This window comes from Saccopteryx bilineata, chromosome 7 (assembly GCF_036850765.1).
Source record: "Saccopteryx bilineata isolate mSacBil1 chromosome 7, mSacBil1_pri_phased_curated, whole genome shotgun sequence".
NCBI classification, from domain to species: Eukaryota; Metazoa; Chordata; class Mammalia; order Chiroptera; family Emballonuridae; genus Saccopteryx; species Saccopteryx bilineata.
This window is the reverse complement of record NC_089496.1, coordinates 13,523,439-13,544,751: the sequence shown is the minus strand read 5'-3', so window position 1 is coordinate 13,544,751 and position 21,313 is coordinate 13,523,439. Positions and strand designations below refer to the sequence as shown.

Sequence of the window (21,313 nt, the reverse complement as noted above, 5' to 3'; positions counted from 1 at the left end):
GTTTAAGAACCAACATATGAATCAGTGGGACAGAATAGAGAATATAGAAATAGACCTACACATATTTGGTTAATTGATTTTTGTAAAAGGTGAGTTGATTCTTCAATAGGAAGAGAACACATTTGCCAACAAATGGTGCTGGGAAAACTGGATAACCATATCACCCCCCACCACCACTGCCCTATACCAAAGAACATCAACCCTTACCCCTTACTTCCTAGCATACATAATAAATTGAAATAAATAAAAGATGCAAATAAGAGAGCTAAAATTATAAAAGTTCTAGAAGAAAATATAGGGGAATATCTATGACTATGACTTTGGCAAAGATTTATTAAATAAGATACAAAAAAGCATAAACCATAAAAGAAACTGTCAAATTGGATTTTCTCAAAATTGAAAACTTTTTCTATTCAAAGTATTAAATGCTAAGAAAAGATTGAACTGAAAGTATTTACAAAGCATATTAATAAGGAACTTCTATCCAGAATACACAAAGAACTCTTATAACATTAATATAAAGAAAAACAACCTGATTTTTAAAAATATTTATTTTATTGATTTTAGAGAGAGGAAGAGAGCGAGAAAGAGACAGGAACCTAAATATGCTCCCATATGTGCCCTGACCAGGGATAGAACCAGCAACCTCTGTGCTTGAGGACGATGCTCTAACCAACTGAGCTATTCAGCCAGGGCAAAAACAATCTGATTTTTTTAATGGGCAAAAATTTTTGAATAGACACTTTACCTAAGAAGATATGTAATTGGAATATAAGCCCATTTGATATAATCTGTCATTAAGGAAATGCAAAGTAAGACCACAAATTAAATAGGAAAAGTAGATACCACTACACACCTGCCATAATGGCTAAAACTAAAAATACCGACAATGCCAAGTGTTGAAAAGGATGCAGAACAGGAACAGTTTATATTCCCACATTTTATATTGCTGGTGGGAATGTAAAATGGTACAGTTGCTTTGGAAAACAATTGATGGTTTCTTATAGAATTAAAGATACACTTCCCCTATGACCTAGCAATTCCACTGCTATGGATTTACCCAAGAGAAATGAAAACATATATTCACATAAAGACTTGTACTCAAATAACAACTTTATTTATAATAACCAAAAACAAGAAACAAATCAAATGTCTATCAATTGGAGAAAGGCAAATAAATTGTGATGTATTCATACCATGGAATAGCATTTATCAATAAAAGGAATGAAATATTGATAATCCACAGCAATGAAGATGAACATAAGAAACTTTATGCTAAATGACAGAAATCAGACATCTATAATCTTATTTACACAACATTCTAGAAAAGCAAAACTACTGGTGGTTACTGGGTGCCTGGGATAGAGAGAACACTGATTGTAAAGGAGCACAAAGGAACTTTTTAGAGTGATGGGAATGTTTGTGGCAGTAATTACACAACTGTCAATATTTGTAAAAAAATCACATTATACACTTAAAATTGAGTTTTATTGTACATAAGCTTTACCTCAACAAAGCTACTTTTTGGTTGATCCAGAATGGTAGCAGAATAGATGGAAGCTACAATCACTTTCTCCCAGAACCAAAGTAGAATTACAACTAAAATAGAGAGCAATCAAACTGCATAACTGAAGAGTAGCTGAAGACAAGTCTTATAAGCAAGGATTTACAGAAGCCACAATAAACTCAATTAAATAAATAAATAAATAAAGCTGGCCCTGGCCGGTTGGCTCAGTGGTAGAGCATCGGCCTGGTGTGCGGAAGTCCCAGGTTCGATTCCCGGCCAGGGCACACAGGAGAAGCACCCATCTGCTTCTCCACCCCTCCCCCTCTCCTTCCTCTCTGTCTCTCTCTTCCCCTCCCGCAGCGAGGCTCTATTGGAGCAAAGATGGCCCGGGCGCTGGGGATGGCTCCTTGGCCTCTGCCCCAGGCGCTAGAGTGGCTCTGGTCGCAACAGAGCGACGCCCCGGAGGGGCAGAGCATCGGCCCCTGGTGGGCAGAGCGTCGCCCCCTGGTGGGCATGCCGGGTGGATCCGGTTGGGCACATGCGGGAGTCTGTCTGACTGTCTCTCCCCGTTTCCAGCTTCAGAAAAATATTTAAAAAATAATAATAATAAAGCTGCTTTTTGAATAACAAGACTTAATTGATTTCTCCCTTTTCCTCTTCTCATGGGCATGAGACTCAACTTCAGGATCATTAGGTAGCATTATGGCTTCAGGATGCTTGTCTGGTCAGTCATTGGTATCTAATCATCCTGACTTCTCCTGAAGTACATCTACCTGGATCTCAGACATGGGCCTCCATGCTGGCATCTTCTGAGAATTCTGATTCCCAGAAGATGTCGGTGATCTACAAAACTTTATGAAGCAGTGTCTTTTTATCACATCAAGGGTTCTTGTGATGTAGTACTCCCAACCAGCCTCAACACCTCTCCCACACCCCATGGTGAAAACTCTTGGGCCCTTTCTGCTTAGATATTCCTTTCTACTACATCATGTGAAAAGGTAAGGTTTAGGGTGGCTCCAGAACCTTGCCACTTCCCCAAGGCCCAGTTGGGAATTGAGGCAGATTATCCCTCTGATGCTTTGCATGTCCCAGCTCCACTGTTTTATTATCTGAGCCTGGTCCTATGTGAACAGGGGCCAATGCAGAGGCGGATTTAATGGCGGGCGCACCAGGCGCGCACCCTGTCCCCGACTTCTCAAGGGCCCCACAAAATCCCAACTTGACACTTTTTTCTAATGTAAGGGGCTTAATATTTTCTTCTGCACCCAGGTCCTCAACCGACCTTAATCCAACTCTGGGCCCATGCCAACTCGTTTTCTAGCCAACTCTGCCTGTTCCCCAGCTCAGAGAAAGAGAATTTGTTTATTTTTATTTTTGATTTCCTCTTCCAATGCAAAATAGGAAGATTGGCTTAGTAGAACCTTTGCCTTTAGAGCAGCGATTTTCAACTAGTGTGCCGTGGCACACTGGTGTGCCGCAAGAATTTTTAAAACATGAAATACCTGGCTATTTACTCAGGGGCACTGGGCTCTTTTCCCTTAGTTTGTCAAATAAAAAAGTAACAACAGCCAACATAATAATAGCCGTCCAGTGTGAATGAATCAAAAATATACCTAATTTTTTGTTAGATTGGCAAAAAATATATATTTTGGTGTGCTGCAGAATTTTAGTAATTAGTTTATGTGTACCATGAGATGAAAAAGGTTGAAAATCATTGTTTTAGAGGAAGGAAATAAATTGAGTAAGGGAAGCAGCCCAGGGGGGGAAAGACTGATGTGGAGATCTGCCTATGGCCAGGGTAAGCCTGAGAACAGGAAATACGCAATAAGGAGAGAAGACTATGAAATTTCTAGACATGAGAGAGGGAATTTTGCCTGTTTTACTTAATTGTCTGAAGCTGGCTCTGCCCATACTTGGATTTGACACATATTCTTTTAAGGACTTTTAAAAATAATGTGTTGCTCACGTCCTCCCTCTCCTCCGCCCTCTCTCATACCCAATGTCTTAGACAGTCTTTTTTATCTTAGATTTAAACATCTCACAGTGGGATTTGAAGATTAGGTTTAGCAGGACTCACACAAAATCCTGAGGAGTCCTCTGGGACAAATGTGTGCTGAAAAGGATCCAGATCGCCTTTCCCAGCCTATAGTTCCCAAGCTGACCTCTATTTCCTTGTTCCCTGTCAACACAATTTAAGTCATGTTACACATGAAAGCAAGAGAACCAGGTAGTGATGCGAGGGAGCTAAGAGTTATTGAGGACTACGTGCTGGGCGCTGGACTGAGACTTCACATGCACTGTTTCATTTACTCTTCACAACTTTTGAATCATTTTACATTTAAGCAAACAGCCACTTGCAGGTTGAATATCTTACCTAAGGTCACCCAGAAAGGAGAGGAATGAAATTCAAGACTAAATTGAAGAACTTCGTGATAGTCATTTCCTTGACTTCACGCTATCATCCTAGTGAACTAAGTTAAAACTTCTAATCACAATCTTAGATGAAATAATATGAGAAGTAGGTGGAGGAAGAGGGGGGGAGGGAAAAAAGGAAGGAAGAAACCTGGGCTGTTTCAGATCAAAAGCAGTAATAGCCCATATTTCATGAATAGAACTTCATGAAACAATCCACAGTTTCTAACTAAGATAGAGGAAAGAGGAAAAGGCAGAGGTGGGAGTCAGCCGGCTTGCACTGGTTCAGCAGAACGATGCCTAATTGTTGTTGAGTTTGGCAAACTGGTTATTAAAATGGCACTTGTAATCAGGGTTCTCTCTCAGGTGGGTGCCTGGGCAACTGCCCAATGTGGGAATCACAAATTTACATTCCTTACTCTTTTTTAACGTTATTTGCACAACAGCATGTTCTAAGTGCCCATAGTAATGTTCATTCCATCCATAGGTGAAAAAAATTGCAAGTGAGGATGCCAATCAAGAAACAATATGGAAATATCCTAAATAACAGTTTTATTCCTTTTTGTCAGGTATTATTTAGTATTTTTCATTGATATTTTAAAGCTCTTATAACAATCTAGTTTGTGTACCTCTTTTATTGTTCTTATTTATGTATTAAATGCATGAAGTAATAAACTATCTTTTGTTATATCATTTTTTTAAAACTTAAAACAGTCATTAGGGCAGAGAACTGGTTGTTAAATTATTTGAATGCCACCACTGATGTGTATGTATTTTTTAATTAAAGGTAGTCCAATCCACGTTGTTATTTTAACACTTCAATTATGGGGTAAATTTTGCTTGCAGCTACTTACTGCACTGGTTTTGGTTTTTTCTGTGTCAGAATGGGGTTTTTTGTGCTGGATTCTTTTTTGAGAGGGAGTTTTTCTTTTTCACTTTTTTTAAAAAACGGAAGTTGTGGTTTGATTTCTTGGATATTTGAATGACAAAGCTTTTCTACCCGCTCTTTTTAAAATTTTTATTTTTCAATTACAGTTGATATTTAATATTAGTTTTAGGTGTACAACACAGTGGTTAGACATTTATGTAACTTATAAAGTGATTCCCCTATAAGTTTTGCATTCACTTGATACCATGTATAGTTATTTTCATATTACTGGCTATATTCTCCAATCCAGTGGTTCTCAAACTTTTTGAGGTCGAGGCTCATTTAAAATCCTACAAATAATTGTAGGCACACTATATACAAATTTCTGAGAAATATATTATAATAATTAAGTCAAATATTAAAGAAAAAATATAGAGTCCAAGCGTGCTTTTATGGTAATTAAATGAAATAAATACAACAAAATTAAATTTATTCTGACATTAAAAAACATTTTTATGTTACATTTTTTGAGTTACATGTTTTAGAATTCAAAAAAAGGGTTAAAAAATAAGAAAAATGACAAAAAAGTTATCTTTTTATATAGTATATAGATACATTCTTAGTAAGATTTAGTAAATTTTGCAGGTCCCGGCACAAATATGTCAAGTTTTTTCATTCTTGTGTTTATTAAAAACATGAGCCTGATGTGTCCTAGAGATTTCTTCAATGTTTGGGCATATGTTTGAGAAGCAAACTCTCATTTCCTCATCAATACATTGAAGAATTCCTCTCTTTTTATTCTTGTGTTGAGTTCAGAAAACCCCCACCATACATATCATCTTAACTTTACACCAAGCAAAGGATAGTTAAGAAACTTGCCTCCAGTCTTTCTGGGGAACATGGGGGATAGTGACTGTAAACAACCCAGCACCACAGCTTAACAGCCTTTTGCAACCTAATCAGGCAAGTGAGGTGGGGTTTGGGCAGACTGTCAGTTTACAGCCAATTTCCCACACCTCTGTCTCCCAAAACTCTAAACTCTAAAAACCCTGTTGGTTTTTTGGTCCCCAACAGGCACATATTTTTCTGGAATACCATAGGGCACACCTGGAAATCTAGGGTGCACCAGTGCGCCCTGGCGCACACTTTGAGAACCACTGCTCTAATCTATACTTTACATCCCTGTGACTATTTTGTAACAGCTAATTTGTACTTCTTAATCCCCTCACCTTTACACCTAGGCCCCCAAACCCCCTCCCAACTGACAACCATCATTTTGTTCGGTCAGTTTGTTTATGTCTTGCTTGTTGGTTTATTTTGTTTTTCAGATTCTACATATATGTGGAATCATATGGTGTTTGTCTTTCTCTGTCCAACTTACTTTGCTTAGCTTGATATCTTTAGGTCCATTCATATCGTCACAAATGGTAAGACTTTATTTTTATTTTATTTTATTTTATTTTTTAATTTTTAAATTTGTTTTATTTTGTTTATTTTTGAGAGAGAGGCAGGGAAAGAGACACAGGAACATGGAGCTGCTCCTGTATGGGCCCTAATTGGGGACTCAAGCCAGCAACCTCCATGCTCCCGGACGACGGGAGTTTATTCTTTTTATGGTTGAGTAATATTCCATTGCATATATGTACCACCTCTTTATCCATTCATCTTTTGATTGGAATATTTAATCCATTTACATTTAAAGTAACTATTTATATATATATAATTATTACCATTTTATTTATTGTTTTCTGAATGTTCATGTAGTTTTTCTTTTTTTATTCTCTTGTTCTCTTATATGTTGATGACTTTCTGTAGTGTGTGTTTAGATTCCTTTCTCTTCAATTTTGTATACCTTTTCTAGATCATTGGTTTGTGGTTACCATGTGTTTCGTACATATCAAACTATTGATATATTTATAGCAGTCTATTGTCGGTTGAGGGTTGCTTAAGTTTGAACACATTCTACAATCACTACCATTTTTACTCACCTCTCATGTTTGTTTTGTCATTGTCTTTTTTACTTTTGTGTGTGTGTGTGTGTTTCCTTAATTTACTGTTACAGTTACACATGATATTTCTACTTTTGCTTTTACTTAACCTTTGTGCTAGCTTTAGTGTTGGCTGATTTATTCAGTGCTTTTACTTTTTGTTTGCGTTTGTCACTGAGAATTTTTTTTCTTTATGACGTTTTTTTATTCATATTTTTAATCTTTTTCCTCTTCTTAAAGAAGACCCTTAACATTTTTTGTAATACTGGTTTGATGGTAACCGACTCCTTTAGCTTTCTTTTGTCTGGGAAGCTCTTTACTCTTCAATTCTATATGATACTTTTGCTGGGTAGAATAGTCTTGGTTATAGGTCCTTGCTTTTCATCACTTTAAATTTTTAATGCTAATACTGTCTTACCTGCAAAGTTTCTCTTAAGAAATAAGCTGACAGTCTTATAGGAGCTCCCCTTTAGGTAACTTTTTTTTTTGCTGCTTATAAAATTATTTTTGTCTTTAACCTTTGGCATTTTAGTTATGATGGGTCTTGGTGTGGGCATTTTGGGGTTTATCTTCTGTGCTTCCTGGACTTGTATGACTATTTACTTTGCCAGGTTAGAGAAGTATTCGGTTTTTACTTCTTCAAATAAGTTCTTAATTCCTTGCTCTCATCTCTTTCTATATATTGTTTCACTTGATGCTGTCCCAGAGTTCCCTTAAACTATCCTCATTTCTTGGAATTCTTTTTTCTTTTTTGATGTTCTTAAGTGTTTTCTGCTACCTTGCCTACCAAATTGCTAATTCTGTCCTCTGCTTCATCTAATCTGCTATTGATTCCATCTAATGCATTCATTTTCTTCATTTCTGACTGTATTATTTTATGGCTTCTATAGCCTTTATGTTTTCTCTTTGTTGAAGTTTTCACTGATATCATTTATGCTTCCCCTAGGTTCATTGAGCATCATTATAACCAGTGTTTTGAACTCTGCATCTAGTAGATTGCTTGACTCCATTTTGTTTAGTTTTTTTTTTTTTTTTTCTGGAGCTTTGTCCTGTTTTTTCATTTGGAGCATGTATTTTTTGCTTTCTCATTTTGGCTGCCTCCTTGTGTTTGTTTCTATGATTAGGTAGGTCTGCTACTTCTCCTAGTCTTCAAAGAGTGGCCTTATGTAGTAGTAAGTGCCCTGGGGGGTCCAGTGGCACAATATCCCTGTTGAGTCAGATGCTCCAGGAGTGTACCTTATGTGGGTTGTGTGTGCTCTCCTATTGATTGCAGTAGGTGGGATTAATCCTCAGGCTGATTGGCAGTGAGGACTGTCCATGACTACAGTGGACAAGATGTTGTGTGTGGGTTGAACCCATGGAACAAGATTCACTTTATTTGGGTTCCGCTGCCTGCTGACTTGGGTGTGTCATTTGTGGTCCTAAGTGGTTGGTACTCTAGTGTAGTTAGAGCTGTCCATTGGGTGTTGGTTCTTGGGCTTCTTAGGCTCTAGTGCAGGCTAAGATCAGCCACTGGCCATTCTTACCAGGGCCACCTGGTAAGAGCTACAAAGTGATCTTTATTTGGTAGCTGCTTATATTGGGCTTGGAGGCATCTTGGAGTGGTTATGCAGTCAATAGAGGCTGCCTGCCTCTAGTGCCAGGCTTGGGCTGCTTAGCAAGAGGTACAGGGCATGCTGAGGCCAGCCACTGCTTATTTGGGCTTGGTGGACCTTTGAGAGACTTTAGGAAAGTTCATGGTGTGGACCAAGGCAGGCAACTTATATGTATTAACCTCTGAAAGAGGTTCAGGATGGGCAGGGTCTCAGAGAATCATCAGTATGGGGCAAAAACCATGTCAGCCTAGCTAATGGAGACTCAGACTGGATGTCCACCTGTGCCTGCTGGGTGTGTAGAAGGAAGGTTTAATGAAAGAACAAAGGAAACTGCAGTCATTTTAGTCCTTCCAGCTCTTACCTTGAAGCCCAGCAATTCAGCTCCTTCCCGTATGTCCCTGCTGCCCCTTTGCTGGAGCTCAGTATGAGTGTTTATGAGTGAATGAGTCTGTGTGTAGACCCTTTAAGAGAATGCCTGGGTATCCAGCAGCCTTCATTCTCACCCAGACAGAATCCCAGCTGATTTTCACAGCCAGAAGTGGGGACCCTCTTCCTAGTACTGGTGGTCTAGGCTAGGGAGCTTCATGTGGGGCTGAAACCCTTCACTTCTCTGGGGAAAATTCCATAGTTGAGCTGTCTCTCCCTATTAATTTTTTTTCTTTTTATTGAATTTATTAAGGTGACACTGGTTAACAAAATTATACAGGTTTCAGGTGCAGAATTCTACAACTCGTCATCTATACACTGTATTCTGTTCACCACCCCAAGTCAAGTCTCTGTCCATCACCATTTACCCCCCTCCCCTCTTCTACCTCCCCCCACCTTTTCTGTCACCCCAGAAATCACTACACTGTTGTTCCTGTCCATGAGTATTTTCTTTTCTTTTTTCTCAATCCATCTACTCCCCTCACCCACTCTTTCCTTCCCCAGCAGCTGTCCACCTGCTCTCTATCTATGAGTCTGTTTCAATTTTGTTTGTTAGTTCATTTTGTTCATTAAATTCCACATATGAGTGAAATCATATGGTACTTACCTTTCTCTGACTGGCTATTTTCACTTAGCATAATAATTTCCAGGTCCATCCATGCTATCACAAAGAGTAAGATTTCCTTCCTTTTATAGCCAAGTAGTATTCCAATCCCTCCCTACTCTTATCCACTGCACGTGGGTGTGGGGCCATCCCCTTTCATGTCTCCACCCCTCCTACCAGTCTCAACATGGTTTTATATCCTTAGTTATAGGAGTTTTGTTCAGCTAGTTTTTAGGTGGTTCTTTGGGATGGTTGTTCTATAATTTAGTTGTAATGTTGATGTGGTCATAGGAGGAGGTGAGCACTGCATTTACCTACTCTGTCATCTTGACCAGAAGTTTCTACCCCCTCTTTTTAAAATATGACCTTGAAATCTGAATCTACATCTTTAAAAAAATGCTTCAAGTCTAATCTTGTCTTTATAGAGTAATACGAGGTATTACATAATAGGACATAGAATAAAAGATCCATACAAGAGTAAGTGCAACAGTTGTATCTGTGCATTAGGCTTACCAAAATGGTAATATCTGATGATGATTTTGTTGTTTTTGGATTAAGCGGATCTGAGGTAACTGTAGGCTACGTGTTGAATTGGCTGCCCAGTCTTGGAAGCCTCTTATATTGTGGACAAGAAAAGGCCTTTCAGAAAAGGCCTTCTATAGATTTTTATTAATATTTCCAAAAGAGAATATACATATAATCACAGTGACATGGTCGAGTGGAATTTGTCACACAAATTTAAATATACCACAATTTTGTAATCTCGTTTTGACGTATCTGTTGAGGAGCCACTGAGCCATTTCACCCGCAGGTGTTGTAAAGTACCAAAAGCTGCAGAATTAATATTAATATTTTAAGAGGCTTGGAGAACATTTTATTAATTTGGGTTAAGGTGTGCAGAGAAATTGTGAGAATAGTCTCTGTACTGTGTGATTGGCATAACCAGGATGGCCCTTGGCATTGTATTGTAAATGCAAGGGGAGGAAAACATGGATCCCCAGACATTCCACCACACCTGTGGGGAAAGGGGTGAATGGCTAGCCAGGTGCAGGAAGAGAAAAACCAAAATAAACCTTTTCTTATAGCAGTTCGCCATTTGCAGGCATTTGTCCCCACGGAAACTACCTCTCCTATGTAAATGCATGTGGTTAATACGTCTGAGTCTGGCTCTGGACAGAGAGATGGCGGATGAACACTAGAAAATACAGAAAGGCCTTTTAATATGTAAAGAGACACCTTTCTACCATTGTGTTGATTTGTAAATTTTGTTTTCTCCAACATGATGTATGGCTTGCAAAATTGAACATGGTCCTATCATGTAAAGGACATATGACTATAACCAATAGTGGTAAAGGGCTCTTAATTACAATTTTTGCTTCTATACTTCCCACTTACAAAACTATAAAAACTAGGTAGAACAAAGGGCCAGCGCGCTCTCCCTCAGATTTCTGTCGGAGCTGCTACCGCTTGGCCAAGCTAGACAATAGAGCTTTGATGTGTAAACAACGGACCTTGTTCCTGTCTTTCATGTTTTGAGTCCCTCCGAATTTGGCTTAATACTGTGTTTTCTTAATAAATATAGGAAACTAAAACAACAACAAAAAATTGGTGTCTCAGACTTCTCCCTCCAAGAGGCCTGGTTCCAAGTTCCATAGAAACGATCATGTAACTAACCTGTAGTGATGCGTACTGGGGAAAGAATGCATGATCATGTGCCCAGGGCAGTGAGAGGAGCTAAATTATGAAGAAGAACGCTCAGGTTCTGTGTGGAACTAGGAGAGGAATGTCATGTTTGACTACATTATACCCTGCTGTTCTAAAATGAGTAAAACTTGTGCTTGCTCAGTGACAAGTAATATTAGAGGAGAGTAATATTGGACAATTCCTGCTACGCTGCATTGTTCTTGAGACAATCACTGCCATTTTACCTTAAAAAGGCCACATCATTTGTGTATCCTGCCCCATGCACTGGTGCACAGATACTTGGTTTTTGCACATGCTCCTTGTAACTGTCAAGAAAAATTTCCTTAAGAGTTCAAAATCAAAACAAAATGATGATTTTCTCTTTAGATTTAGAGAAGAGGAAGTAGTAGTGTGTTTTACAAACCAAGGCAAACCATACATGTTCATTGCTTAGTATTTCTTTGTGAAGCTTCCTGTTTTGACTTGATGAAGTTTGAATAATAAAGGAATTCAGTGTTCTTCTGTAACAGGACTAACTTTGTTTACCTTCCTTTCTCCTTTACCCGTCTTTCGCTTTTCTGTGTCACAGCTCAGTACATGTCCTGCTCCTTTTAGAAAGCTTCATGAAACCATGTCCTCTCTTCTTTGGCCTCCTGCCACACAGCAAGCACTGCCTGGGCTGGGCTCTCACTGTCTAACCTTCCAGTCAGGACTGCTTCACTGCAGAGCTTGCTTTGCGGTTGGTGCCCACCGGAAGTGTGCGATACACTGTAACCCTCCTCCTGTAGTCCAGGCTTTTATAGCACCCGTTTCAGTTACATGTACATTTAGACATGTCTTTGCAATTGTTTGATTAATTTCTGCCTGGTCCACCAGTTTGTGAGCCCCCTTGAGGCCAGGGACCTTGTCTGGTTTTGCTCATCACTGAAATCTATCTTCCCACAGCACAGAGGCTGGCGCATGCCCCTAAATTGTCTCTTTGCCTCCAAATGCGTGTCCCTTCCAAACCATTCTTCTCACTGTCACCAACATCTTTCAAACTCAGATAACTCCTCTCCACCATATATATATATAATATATATATATATATTATATATATATATATATATATAATTTCTTGCAATACCTACAGATTAAAACCTAAATTCCAGGTTATGAGATGTCCTTTAAGCCTTGTTTATCCTTCTGAGAACATTGCTTTTTATTCAGGCTTATTTTACATGACTTTGTCTGATGCAGAGCTAGTCATTTCCCTACCTTGTTTTCTCTTTATATTGTAAAATACTTGCATCTTGTAAACTCTTTGTCCTCATAAAATTCAATTAATAGTTGTTTAATTGACTTATTATGGAGATATAATCTCTAGAATTACTATAGTAATACTTAATAGCTATGAAGTTCTTTCTACATCACAAATTTAAAATGTTTTATAAATATTCTCTGGTTTATATCACAGTAGACTGAAAATATATTTTATTCCATTTTTTCACTTATAGCTGTCAATTATATTGCCTGCAGCATGGTGATATTAATACAGTGGGCTTCGCAGCCCTATATTAATTAGAAACCTTGACTATTTGTTTTATCTGTTAAATTTTGGTATCTATTTAAGCCCTTTCCAACCTGCTATTTAATTACATTAACTACTGTTTCAGGTTTTAATTCATTTGATACTTAAATATTTGCCTCTATTATAGTTTCTTACTTTCCTATTCACTCTTTCTTTCTTTTCTAAAGGGTTCTATCAGAACTCCGTCACAGTGTCATTTAGTTTCTTCCCTATGTAAAATAAGTTTACCTGTTTAAAATATTTAGAATGCTTGCAAGATAATAGAAAATAAAAACTTCAGCATAATGAGAATTTGTACAAATTCAACATAACATCTGTCTTTTCTTACCTAGGTAAGATGTATCATATTTAAATGTGCAGTGCTTTGGAAAAGTTGACTAAAGTTAAGTTTTCAAAGTTAATGCCATCTTGATTATAAAGATTCCAAGAACCTTTTAAAAATGTTTTTAAATAAATAGAGGTACTATACTTTGCAAAACTGTAATAGCAGAAAATTGGAAACATTTTATACATTTATAAATTGGGGGTTGTTTGAATAATTTGTGGTGCATCCATGCAAAGGAATGCTATGCTGTTATGAAGTAGAATGAGAACTGTCTCTGTATATTATTATTATGGAGTGCGTCAGCATGTATTATTAGTTCTGTGTACCTAGATTTTGCTTCAAAATAATAAGAAGAGTGGAGAGGAGAAGTAGAAGGGTTTAAGTTTAATTGCTTATGAATTGATATTTGTTGAAGCTTGAGTATTCTTTATACTATTCTTCAGCTTTTGTTTATATTTTATATATTTCATTTTTAAAATTTTTATTAATTATATTTTTTGTGTTAACATGGAATCAAGTGTCCTACTCAGTATAACACCCTCACCCTCCACCCCCATGTCCCTCATTACACCTCCTTTGCTCCCCTTCCCCTAGCTCCCTTCCCACTTCCCTCTGGGATTTGTTGTCCTGTTATCTGTATCTATGTGTTATGTATATATAATTTCACTAATCCCTTCACCTTTTCTGATCCCATCCCCTCACCCCCCTTTTCTTTGACAGCTGTCCCTCTGCTCCCTGTGACCCTGCCTCTGCCTATATTCTGTTCCTCAGTTCACTTTGTTCATTAGATTCTGCATATAAGTGAGATCATATGACATTTGTCTTTCTCTGCCTGGGTTATTTCACTTAGCATAATATTCTCCAGGTCCATCCTTGCCATCGCAAAAGGTAAGATTTCCTTCTTTTTCACAGCTGCATAGTATTCCGTTGTGTATATGTACCATTGCTTTTTAACCCACTTCTCCACTGATGGACACTTGGGCTGTTTCCAGATCTTCGCTATTGTAAACAATGCTGCAATAAACCTAGGAGTGGGTATATATTCTTTTGAATCAGTGATTTGATATTCTTGAATATATCCCTAAAAGTGGGATAGCTGGGTCAAAAGGCAATTCCATTTTTAATTTTTTGAGAAAACTCCACACTGTTTTCCACAGTGGCTTCACAAGTCTGCATTCCCACCAGCAGTGCAGGAGGGTTCCCTTTTCTGCACACCCTCACCAGCACCTACTGTGTGTTGTTTTGTTAATGAGTGCCATTCTGACAGGTGTGAGGTAATATCTCATTGTGGTTTTAATTTGCATTTCTCTGATGATTAGTGTTGTTGAATATTTTTTCATATGCCTACTGGCCATCTGTATGTCCTTTTTGGAGAAGTGTCTATTCAGTTCTTTTGCCTGTTTTTTAATTGGATTGTTTACCTTCCTGGTGTTGAGTTTTACAAGCTGTTTATAAATTTTGCTTATTAAATCCTTATCAAATTTATTGGCTAATATGTTCTCCCATTGTGTGGATTTTCTTTTTATTTTGTTCATGGTTTCTTTTGCTGTGCAAAAGCTTTTTAGTTTGACATAGTTTCATTTGTTTATCTTGTTCTTTATTTCACTTGCTGGTGGAGATAAATCAGCAAAAATATTGCTACGAGAGATATCAGAGAGTTTACTGCCTATGTTTTCTCCCAAGATGTTTATGGTTTCACGACTTACATTTAAGTCCATTTTGAATTTACAGTGGTACCTTGAGATACGAGTTTAATTCGTTCTATAACCAAGCTCCTAAGTCAACTCGTATATCAAACAAATTTCTCCCATTTAAAATAACTGAAATAGATTTAATCCGTTCCAGCCCTGTGAAACATCCCCAAACTATCCTAAATTATGAAAAAAGACATGTTTTATAATTAAGAAACACACATGTATACTTTACCAATGCATAACAAAATATATGAAATAAAAGAAAAAAGTGTTATTTAGTACTGTATTCTTACCTTGGAGACAGATAAGTGTGGCTAACGAAGGTGAATGGCAGAGGAGGAGGGAGGAGGAAGGGATGCAGGCACTGTAGACATGTAAACTAAAACTGCATTTTCTTAACACTAAATGTAAACTAAAACTGCATTTTCTTTACTTTAAACAAAACTAGAACTACACTTTATTTATTTAAAATAAAACCACAAAAACTTAATTGTAAAAAAATGCACTTTCTTAACTGTAAATTTAACCTAAGCTTAACATTACATATTTTTTATTTAATCATCACCTGTTTTTGCCTTTTTGGCTGCACTTCTGGCACTTTCACTTGCAGGACTTTTGAATAAAAATCTATACAAAGAGGTTTGCTTTTGCCTGCCTTTTAAAATGTTACGTCACCCTCATCTACCTCCAGACCCGTTGACTTTCCGAGGGACACAATCTCGTCCAACACTTCTACCTCAGTCTCAGTCTCTGGTTCGAATCCTTCAAAGTCCCTGTCAGCAACAACATAAGGCCATAATGCGTAAACATATCACGCTATGCCAAGTCAATAATGTGTAAACATATCACGATGTTGTAGAGATCTTTCTAAAACTCTCAAAGGGTTAGAATTGTATTCTCAGCCTGACGAGGCAGTGGCACAGTGAATAGAGTGTCAGACTGGGATGCCAAGGGACCCTGAGGTCACCAGCTTGAGCGCGGGCTCAACTGGTTTGAGCAAAGCTCACCAGCTTGGACCCAAAGTCGCTGGCTCAATTAAGGAGTTACTCAGTCTGCTGAAGGCCCACGGTCAAGGCACATATGAGAAAGCAATCAATGAACAACTAAGGTGTCACAGCAAAAAACTGATGATTGATGCTTCTCATCTCTTTGCGTTCCTGTCTGTCTGTCCCTATCTATCCCTCTCTCTGACTCTCTCTGTCTCTGTAAAATAAATAAATAAATAAATAAATAAATAAATATTGTATTCTCAGTTGCCTCAAAGCAGCGGCGGAACAAGTGCTTTGTGTAAAGCTTTTTAAAGTTGGAAATGACCTGCTGATCTATAGATTGCAAGATTGAAGTCGTGTTGGGTGGAAGGTAGAGGACTTTCACGAATTTGAACTCATCAAGAATGTCATCTTAATTCAAGACCAGGTAGATAGGCTGGAGCATTTTCATGGACTAGTAATGCTTTCATAGGGAGTTTATTTTCTTGAAGATATTTCTTCACTGCAGGACCAAAGACGAGATTTACACATTCAATAAAAAACTGCCGCGTAACCCATGCCCTAGCATTGGTGCTCCAAATACCCTGCAGTTTTTCTTTTCTTTTTTTTAAAATAAATTTTTATTAATGTTATTGGGGTTACATCAATAAATCAGGGTACATATATTCAAAGAAAACATGTCCAGGTTATCTTGTCATTCAATTATGTTGCATACCCATAACCCAAAGTCAGATTGTCCTCCGTCACCCTCTATCTAGTTTTCTTTGTGCCTCTCCCCTTCCCCTTCTCCTTTCCCTCCTTCTGTCCCCCCTCCCCCCCCCAACCACCACACTCTTGTCCATGTCTCTTAGTCTCGTTTTTATGTCCCACCAATATATGGAGTCATGTGGTTTTTTCTGATTTACTTATTTCACTCCATATAATATTATCAAGATCCCACCATTTTGTTGTAAATGATCCGATGTCATCATTTCTTATGGCTGAGTAGTATTCCATAGTGTATATGTGCCACATCTTCTTTATCCAGTCTTCTATTGAAGGGCTTTTTGGTTGTTTCCATGTCTTGGCCACGGTGAGCAATGCTGCAATGAACATGGGGCTACATGTGTCTTTACGTATCAATGTTTCTGAGTTTTGGGGGTATATACCCAGTAAAGGGATTGCTGGGTCATAAGGTTGCAGTTTTTCTTTAAGACTCTTTTGGAATGATACACTAGCAGTGGCTTTACTTTACAGTCACCGCTAGCATTTGCACATAATGCAAGGGTCAGATGGTCCTTCATGGGTTTATAGCCTGGCAGCTTCTTCTCCTCTGCAGTGATGAAAGTCCTCTGGGGCATTTTTTTCCAAAAACAATCTTGTTTCATCACAGTTGAACACTTGTTGGGGGATGTAGCCTTCCTTTGAGATAAGCACAGCAAAATGTGCAATGTACTCCTCAGCTGCCTTAACGTCAGCACTTGCAGCTTCACCATGCCTCACCACCAAGTGGATGCCAGATCTCTTCTTGAAATTTTCAAACCATCCATGACTTGCCTTAAACATCCCTTCTGCTGCCTCTTTTTTTTTTAAATAAACTTCAGACAGACTCCTGCATGCGCCTGACCAGGATCCACCCGGCAGGCCCACTAGGGGGCGATACTCTGCCCATCTGGGGCATCGCTCTGTTGAAACCAGAGCCATTCTAGTGCCTGAGGCAGAGGCCATGGAGCCATCCTCAGCACCCTGGCCTACTTTGCTCCAATGGAGCCTTGGCTGTGGGAGGGGAAGAGAGAGACAGAGAGGAAGGAGAGTGGGAGGGGTGAAGAAGCAGATGGGCGCTTCTCCTGTGTGCCCTGGCCGGGAATCAAACCCGGGACTCCTGCATGCCAGGCTGACGCTCTACCACTGAACCAACCAGCCAGGGCTCACCACTGTTCTTTACACTTACTTTCTTTGGTTCCATGATAGCACACAAAAAAGTTAGTAAAAAATGCAAAAATGATGCAAGAACAAGTACAGCACAGTATCATGTCATCAGCAAATAATGATAGTTTTACTTCTTCTTTTCCAATTTGGATGTCTTTTATTTCTTCTTCTTGTCTGATTGCTGTGGCTACAACTTCCAGAACTATGTTAATAAGAGTGGTAAAAGGGGGCATTCTGGCTTGTTCTTGATTTTAAGGGGATTGCTTTTAATTTTTGCCCATTGAGTATGATGTTGACTGTGGGTTTGTAATAGACGGCCTCTATTATGTTAAAGTGTGTTCTCTGTACTCCCAATTTGCTCAGAGTTTTGATCATAAATGGGTGCTGAATTATATAAAATGCTTTTTCTGCATCTGTTGATATAATCATGTGATATTTATCCTTCCTTTTGTTTATGTGATGAGTCACATTTATTGATTTGCAAATATTGTACAAACCTTGCCTCCCCAAAATAAATCCCACTTGATCATGAGGTATGATTTTTTTAAAATTTATTTATTAAATTTAATGTAGTGACAATAAATCAGGGTACATACGTTGAGATAAAACATCTCTAGATTATTTTGACATTTGATTGTGCTGTATACCCCTCCCCAAAGTTAAATTGTCTTCTGTCACCTTCTATCTGGTTTTCTTTGTGGCCCTCCCCTCCCCCAACCCCTCTATCCTTCTTCACCCCATCCCCCTTCCCCCCAACCCTTACCCCTGTTGCCATCACATTCTTGTTCATGTCTCTGAGTCTCATTTTTATGTCCCTTCTATGTATGGATTCATGTAGTTCTTAGTTTTTTTTCTGATTTACTTATTTCACTCCGTATAATGTTATCAAGGTCCATCCATGTTATTGTAAATGCTCCGATGTCATCATTTCTTATGGCTGAGTAGTACTCCATAGTATATATGTACCAAAGCTTTTTAATCCACTTGTCCTCTGACGGACACTTGGGTTGTTTCCAGATCTTCGCTATTGTGAACAATGCTGCCACAAACATGGGGGTGCAAAGGCAGTTCGATTTTCAGTTTTTTGAGGAATCTCCATACTGTTTTCCACAGTGGCAGCACCAGTCTGCATTCCCACCAGCAGTGCAGGAGGGTTCCCTTTTCTCCACATCCTCGCCAGCACTTATTCTGTGTTGTTTTGTTGATGAGCGCCATTCTGACTGGTGTGAGGTGATATCTCATTGTGGTTTTAATTTGCATTTCTCTAATTAGTGCTGTTGAGCATTTTTTCATATGCCTGTTGGCCTGTAGGTCTTCTTTGGAGAAGTGTCTATTCATCTCTTTTGCCCATTTTTGGATTGGATTGTTTGTCTTCCTGGTGTTGAGATTTACAAGTTCTTTATAAATTTTGGTTATTAACCCCTTATCAGACGTATTGTCAAATATGTTCTCCCATTGTGTAGTTTGTCTTTTTATTCTGTTCTTGTTGTCTTTAGCTGTGCAAAAGCTTTTTAGTTTGATATAGTCCCATTTGTTTATCCTGTCTTTTATTTCACTTCCCCGTGGAGATAAATCATCAAATATATTGCTCTGAGAGATGTCGGATAGCTTACTGCCTATGTTTTCTTCTAAGATGCTTATGGTTTCACGGCCTACATTTAAGTCTTTTATCCATTTTGAGTTTATTTTTGTGAGTGGTGTAAGCTGGTGATCTAGTTTCATTTTTTTGCAGGTAGCTGTCCAATTTTCCCAACACCATTTGTTAAAGAGGCTGTCTTTACTCCATTGTATTTCCTTGCCTCCTTTGTCAAATATCAGCTGTCCATAGAACTGTGGGTTTATTTCTGGGTTCTCTGTTCTGTTCCATTGATCTATATGCCTGTTCTTATGCCAGTACCAGGCTGTTTTGAGTACAATGGCCTTGTAGTATAACTTGATATCAGGAAGTGTGGTACCTCCCACTTTATTCTTCTTTTTTAAGATTTCTGAGGCTATTCGTGTTCTCTTTTGGTTCCATATAAATTTTTGGAATATGTGTTCTATATCTTTGAAGTATGTCATTGGTATTTTAATTGGTATTGCATTGAATTTATAGATTGCTTTGGGTAATATAGACATTTTAATGATGTTTATTCTTCCCAACCATGAGCACGGTATATGCTTCCACTTGTTTGTATCTTCCTTGATTTCTTTTATCAATGCTCTGTAATTTTCCGAGTACACGTCTTTAATCTCCTTGGTTAAGTTTATTCTTAGGTACTTTATTTTTTTGGTTGTAATTGTGAAGGGGATTGTTTCCTTAATTTCTCTTTCTGACTGTTCATTGTTGGTGTATAAAAATGCCTCTGATTTCTGAGTATTGATTTTATATCCTGCCACTTTGCTGAATTCATTTATCAGGTCCAGTAGCTTTTTGACTGAGACTTTAGGGTTTTCTATATACAATATCATATCATCTGCAAATAATGATAGTTTTACTTTTTCTTTTCCCACTTGAATTCCTTTTATTTCTTATTCTTGTCTGATAGCTGTGGCTAGGACTTCCAGGACCATGTTAAGTAAGAGTGGTGAAAGGGGGCACCCCTGCCTTGTTCCTGATCTTAAAGGGATTGCTTTTAATTTTTGCCCATTCAGTATGATGTTGGCTGTGGGTTTCTCATAGATGGCTTTTATCATGTTGAGGTATGTTCCCTGTATTCCCACTTTGCTGAGAGTTTTGATCAAGAATGGGTGCTGGATTTTATCAAATGCTTTTTCTGCATCTATTGAAATTATCATATTGTTTTTCTCCTTCTTTTTGTTTATGTGATGAATCACATTGATTGATTTACAAATATTGTACCAGCCTTGCCTCCCCAGAATAAATCCCACTTGATCATGGTGTATGATTTTTTCCATATATTGTTGGATCCGGTTTGCTAATATTTTGTTGAAGATTTTAGCATCTATATTCATCAGAGATATTGGCCTATAATTTTCTTTCTTTGTGTTGTCTTTACCTGGTTTTGGAATAGAATTATGCTCGCCTCATAAAAGGAGCTTGGAAATCTTCCTTCCTCTTGAATTTTTTGAAATAGTTTGAGAAGGATAGGAGTTAGTTCTTCTTTGAATATTTTTGGTAGAATTCTGTTGTGAAGCCATCGGGCCCTGGACTTTTCTTTGTTGGGAGTTTTTTGATAACTGTTTCGATCTCCTTTGTTGTAATCGGTCTGCTTAGGTTTTCTGATTCTTCCAGATTGATTTTTGGAAGACTGTATGTTTCAAGGAATTTGTCCATTTCATCTAGGTTATCTAGTTTTTTGGCATACAGTTCTTCATAGTATTTTCTTATAATATTTTGTATTTCTGTTATGTCAGTTATTATTTCTCCTCTCTCATTTCTAATTTTATTTATTTGAGTCCTCTCTCTCTTTTTCTTGGTGAGTCTAGTTAAAGGTTCATCAATCTTGTTTACCTTTTCAAAGAACCAGCTCCTAGTTTCATTGATCTTCTGTATTGTTTCTTTAACCTCTATGTCATTTATTTCAGCTCTGATCTTTATTATTTCCTTCCTTCTACTACATTTGGACTTTACTTGCTGTTCTTTTTCTAATTCTTTTAGATGCAGGGTTAAGTTGTTTATTTGAGCTTTTTCTAGCTTCTGAAAGTGTGCCTGTAGTGCTATGAACTTCCCTCTCAGCACTGCTTTTGCTGTGTCCCATAAATTTTGAGTTGTTGTATGCTCATTGTCATTCGTTTCTAGGA

The 21,313-nt window shown here is 38.0% G+C and overlaps 1 protein-coding gene across 4 annotated transcripts in view; it reads left to right on the top strand.

The window, feature by feature from the left end:
• The window catches only part of CCDC146 (coiled-coil domain containing 146), a 198,095-nt gene that overhangs the window by 8,788 nt on the left and 167,994 nt on the right, over positions 1-21,313 (top strand). Inside the window, exon 1 of one of the 4 annotated variants that reach the window (XM_066238450.1) lies at positions 6,144-6,214. The exons of the other annotated variants lie outside the window; for them this stretch is intronic. The gene's annotated coding sequence lies outside the window, so the exon portion shown is untranslated. Of the gene's footprint in view, positions 1-6,143; positions 6,215-21,313 lie in introns of those variants that run through there. 4 annotated transcript variants of the gene reach the window in all.